We start from the raw sequence: 6,235 nt of genomic DNA, 5'->3' as shown, positions 1-6,235 counted from the left end.
TGTGTGTGTGTGTGTGTGTGTGTGTGTGTGTGTGTGTGTACGTACATAAATGCATTTGTTTATGCGTTACTGTTCCCATACAAGATCTTGTATCAGAGAATCTGAAGACTGCAGGAAAGTTGGGTATGTCTGAACATGACATTTTATAAAATACTTTTGATTGGGTTACAGATGTCCATACTTGGTGTAATAAACGACTCAATAGTCAAAGTTTGGGAGAAACATACTCATATTGAAACATTTGTCTGCTTAAGTATATAGATTAAGGCTGGTTCAGGTAGAGTATGGAGCTTCCCTTGGAGAATTAACACAATCATCCTGGAAAGAGACAGATCCTGGGATAGGCAGTGATGGGCCACGAAGCTGACTTAAGATGACGAGATAAGACGAGGCACTTCTTTTTCCTTTGGGGCCTCAAGATAATTGGGCCAGGAGGGGAGACATGTTAGAGGAGACTCCCATTGAGGGGGGTGCATATGTGTGTGCTGGAGGGTATGTGATGATAAGCTGGTCCTTGTAACATGGCCGCATGTCACTGGTGACTCCCTATAGGTCTGGCTGTGGTAATTAAATTAGTCAGTGTGGTGTACTTCCCTTGCATAATTGTCAACTTTTCAGGTTTTCAAGTAATCAGGGTTGTAGCATGGAATGACCACCAAGTTTACCAATATGGAATTCACTGGGGACCTTGTTATAGACTTATTTATAGTAACAGCCCCGTCTCTGCTGCACTGTGGGGAATCAAAGAAGGCTTGATGCCCCTTTTGGGGATGAAGCAATATGGTGGTGCAGTGGCAGCTTAAGGAAACTCATTCTAGGGAGATAAAGTAATGATCAGTGGCCCACAGTAGGAGGAGAGACCTAAAGTCTGAGCCAGATAGTTGGCTGAAATGATAAATGATGACCAGGGAGGACCTGTAGAGAGAAGAGCCCAACAGTCACATAAGGTGAAGGCTCAGATCTTTACTTTGGATATTTAAAGTTAATATGAACATGGCAGTGCAAATATCTCTTCAAGATAATGATTTCATTTTCTTTGGATACATACAGAAGTGGGATTGCTGGATCGTATGGCAGTTGTATTTATAATGTTTTGAAGAACCTCCATACTGTTTTCCATAATGGCTGAACCAGTTTACATTCTCACCAACAGTGCACAAAAGTTTCCTTTTTTCCACATGCTCACCAACACTTGTTATCTTTTACTTTTTAAAAAAAGAAATATTTATTTATTTGGCTGCGCTGGGTCTTAGTTGAGGCACGTGGGATCTTCGTTGCTGTGTGCAGGATTTTTAGTTGCGGCATGTGGGATCTAGTTCCCTGACCAGGGATTGAACCCCGGCCCCCTGCATTTGTCGCATGGAGTCTTAGCCACTGGACCACCAGGGAAGTCCCTATCTTTTACTTTTTGATGATAGTCATTGTAACAGGTGTGAGGTGACATCTCATTACGGTTTTTATTTGCAGTTCTCTGATTCTCTGATCATTAGTGCTGTTGAGCATCTCTTCTTATACCTGTTGGGCCTCTTACTTCTTCTTTAGAAAAATATCTATTCAAGACCTTTGCCCATTTTAAAATATGGTTATTTGTTGTTTTTGCTGTTGAGTTGTAGAAATTCCTTATATATTTTGGATATTAATCCCTTATCAGATATATGACTTGCAAATATTTTCTCCCATTCCACAGGTCGCCTTTTCATTTTGTTGATGGTTCCCTTTGCTGTGCAGAAACTTTTTAGTTTGATGCAGTCCCACTTGTTTATTTTTGCTTTTGCTGTCTGTGCTTTGATGTCAATTCCAAAAAATTCATTTCCAAGTCCAACATCAAGGAGCTTACCCCCTGTTTTCTTCTAGGAGTTTTATGGTTTTAGGGCATACATTTAAGTCTTTAATCCATTTTGAGTTGATTTTTGTGTATGGTGCAAGATAAGACTCCTTTCATTCTTTTGCATATGGTAATCCAGTTTTCCCAACACCATTTAGTGAAGAGACTATCTTTTCCCCATTGTGTATTCTTGGCACCTTTGTTGAAAATTAGTTCATTGAAGCATTATTAGTCACAGTAGCCAAAATATGGAAATAAAGTAAGCGTCTGTCAAAAGATGAATGAATAAAGAAAATGTGGTATATATATATATACACCACATGGACTATTATTCAGCTTTTAAAAAGAAGGAAATGCTGCCATTTGCAACAATATGGATGAAACTGGAGGGCATTATGCTAAGTGAAATAAGCCAGACACAGAAAGATAAATATCATATGATCTTACTTATATGTGGAATCTGAAAAAAAAAAGCCAAACTCATAGTAACAGAGAGTATGATGGTGGTTATAATAGGCTGGGGGTGGTGGGGGGAAATGGAAGATATTGATCAAAGGGCACAAACTTTCAGTTTATAAGATACATAGTTCTGGGGCTTCCCTGGTGGCGCAGAAGTTGCGCGTCCGCCTGCCGATGCAGGGGAACCCGGTTCGCGCCCCGGTCTGGGAGGATCCCACGTGCCGCGGAGCGGCTGGGCCCGTGAGCCATGGCCGCTGAGCCTGCGCGTCCGGAGCCTGTGCTCCGCAACGGGAGAGGCCACAACAGAGGGGGGCCCCGCATCCCAAAAAAAAAAAAAAAAAAAAAAAAGATACATAGTTCTAGAGACCTAATTTCCAGCTTGGTGACTATGGTTAATAATAATGTTTTATATACTTGAAATTTGCTGAGAGTAAATCTTAAGTGTTCTCACTTGAGTTATTTTTTCTTAAGTTTAAGTTAGTTATAAGGAATCCAGTTACTCAGTTTTATTCTATTCAGATTTTTGTTATTATCTTGGCACTTTTGGTTATTTCTGAATAAAGCAATTGGTAATGAGTCTAGGAGATGGAGTTTATTGTTTTTGATGGGCACATTTCTCTAGTTTGTGAATTATGGACCAAAAATGGAATGGTAGCTCTGAAAATAAAATTCAGGCACAAAGAGGTTTGTTTTTAATCTTCATGTAGGACCCTATAACAGTATAAGAGTCTCTACCTTCTTGGACTAAAGACATCATGCTTTCCCATGACCCAAAATGGAAAATCATTCCACTGTTCCTGGCACAGCTTGGAACACACACCATGTGAAGGAGTCATAAAATATTTTACTTGTTTTATCTTACTTTTTCCTCTTGCTAGTTCCCTTTATTTTGGCAGGAGGTGGGATGTGATGACCTAAATTAGGCTTTTCCACATCTAATTCCCAGATTCTTGGACACCAGTTTTACTTTCCTACTTAAAGATATATGAACTTCCAAAAGTTACCCAGAAAGAGTTTCACCGAAGGCAAATGTCCTATCAGTTATAGCATGGTCTGAAGCAATTTATTTGAATGGGATTTCCATTGCCTTTTAAGCAGATCGGTCACATGAAGCAAATTTACAGTACAGTAAGTGGTATTTCCTGAGGTGATGGATCTCCCGTCTAATGGCCTCTGAGCGCAAGTCGCATAAACCATAATGCTTTTTGCACACAAGCCTGTAAATGCCCAGTGTAGATTTTACCAAATAAGCTTCCTTCTGCGTACAAGGTTCTAAAAGTCTAGGCAAGCAATTCAAACAAAATTGTGTTTGCCTCTCTTCACTTTTTTCTAAGTTTATACCCCTGGGTTTTTGTTAACATTTAAAAAAAGGTATTTAAAACTGCACTTCAGCCACCTTGTAAAATGAAAGAGTACATTGTACAGGCACCAAAGGTACACATCAGTGCTTTTATCACATTCAGGGTCCTGCTCGGCTGCACTAATAGGAAACATGTGTTGAAAATGCAAGACAGGATCTTCAGCTGTTCTCTAATTAAATGGAATAAAATAAGGACTAAACCTCACATTTCTTTATAACAGGCTGCTGGGTTGTTCCATTAGCAGGACTGATACTTGCTTTAATATTTAAGACATTCTCAGTGATTCTATGGTACGATTTAGCCACATTCATAGAAGGCCTGGTTGCAAATGCTTCTCTGATAAGGTGATAAAGGAAAGTGATAGAACACCTAATTATTTTCAAGTGCATTGGAAGATTGACTTGTGAAGATTTTCTATATTCTTACAAAGTTCAGTTACTGAGAAAATCATCAGTGAGGTGGAAAAAGTACCTCCTCACACACTTGCCCACTGAAATCTGTGGAGAAATAGTGGCCAAAATATGTATCTACTAGACAGAAATATTGTCTCAAGTTTTCTGTTGAAACTTGAAAACAAAATATAATTTGATTTTTCAGAAAGTGTTATTTCTGCCACTTTATATTTGGGGAAAAGTTACTCTATAGCTCTTAACTGTCCTGAGATCAGAATCCCAGGGAATAAAGGGTTAGTTCACAATGTCTCCTTCCAGGATTTAAGCCCCTCTTTCATGATGCTTTATGTTATTTAACATCCACTGAATGGCACCGGTGTATTGAAATCCATGCCCTCCCTCCCCCAGTGAGGTTTGGATCCAGAACAGGTACAAAGTGCTGAAGCCTTAGGAAATAAATGTGAATATTGCTTCCAATAGCGTGGTTGCACCTACAGCCTCCAGAAAGAGGTGCAAGGAGAAGTGAATTAATGAGGACAGCGACGGCAGCTCCTCCAAAGGTGTATACGAGCCGCATTCTGCAGGAAATGGGAATGTCAAAGCAGGGCTGGGAATGTTCAAGAAAGAGGCTAGTTCCACAAGAGGCTTAAAAATATCCTGAAATCACTCTGAGAGGAAATGATGAAATCATTTCTGCTTGTACCAAAGGCCTGGGCCCAGGCACTAGAAAGGGGTTCACTCTATTGTGAGCACGTCATGTCGCTCTAACAAGAGACTCGCAACTTCCAAAGATTATTGGAAAGGTTTAATCTGTGGCGGTATGCAGTGGGTTTTGACAATTTTCCAGATAGGCTGGGAATAGCATCATGGAGTTATACAAGCTGCAAAGAGATGGGAGACCTCTGGGTGCCTGTGGTTATGCCCTTATGTGCTCCCTTTCAAAGTACAAATCTAATCAGGTAACCCCTTACTTCCCTTAAATCCTTCTATAGCCGTTCACTCAAGTCAAAACCAATAGGTAGCCTGCACTACCCTCTCAGCCTCGTGCTTCATTTTTTCTCTCTCCCTTCACTGCAGCCACAAGGCACAGAAGATGCCACACTCACCCGTTCCTCGGAGCCTCACACATGGCTGAGGATCCCTCAGCCAACTGGCAAGGCCAGAGTCATCCCAGAATTCAGCTCAAACTTCTTCCCTCTCCTCTTTCAAGTTTCCCTTGGCTACAGCCTCTTCTCCCTGTACTCTCCCAACAAAATAAGATCAGGTTGATTCTCCCTGTGCACTGAGCACACGGGGCACAGCTCTTTCACAGCACTTACCACACCCTGATTGTCTGTGTACAGCTCTGCCTCTTTTCTTAGTCTCGATTTCCAGACACCGAGAGACAAAAGTGATGTCTTATTTATTTTTCTAGCCCCAGTACCTGGCAGAGTGCTTGGCACAAAGCGTTGAGTAGACATTTGATGAATGAATGAACACATACACGTCAGGACTTGTGTTCTAACCATAAGTGAGAATTGGGTGTAAGCTTAAGGTACTATATCCTTGTTCAGAATCCAAATTTCAAATTCTTGAGTTTAATAAGATGACTGATACAAAGGATAGTAAAAGTGAAAGTACCACTGGGTTACTATCAGCAAAAGAAATTCAACATTGGCTGATTGTAGGCAATTAGAAATTTACTGAATGGTAAAAATGAACTTATTTACAAAATAGAAATAGAATTACAGATGTAGAAAACAATCTTAAGGTTACCTGGGGGGAAAGGGGAGGGAGGGATAAATTGGGAGATTGGGATTGACATATACACACTACTACATATAAAACATAACTAATAAGGACCTACTGTATAGCACAGGGAACTCTACTCAGTACTCTGTAATGATTTATATGGGAAAAGAATCTAAAAAAGAGTATATATATATGTATAAGTGATTCATTTTGCTGTACAGCAAAAAGTAACACAACATGGTAAATCAACTATACTCCAATAAAAATTTTTAAAAAATTATGAAAGTTACTGATGTCATGTATGACAGGTTAGGGCTGTAATAGAAAAAACAAAGAAATGCCCTTCAGGGACTTCTCTGGTGGCACAGTGGTTAAGAATTCACCTGCCAATGCAGGGGACACAGGTTCAATCCCTGGTCCAGGAGGATCCCACATGCCGCAGAGCAACTAAGCCTGTGCGCCACAAC

Source organism: Physeter macrocephalus, chromosome 8 (genome assembly GCF_002837175.3).
Source record: "Physeter macrocephalus isolate SW-GA chromosome 8, ASM283717v5, whole genome shotgun sequence".
Classification (NCBI taxonomy): Eukaryota; Metazoa; Chordata; class Mammalia; order Artiodactyla; family Physeteridae; genus Physeter; species Physeter macrocephalus.
The sequence above is the reverse complement of the archived record's forward strand: the minus strand, read 5'-3'. Positions refer to the sequence as shown.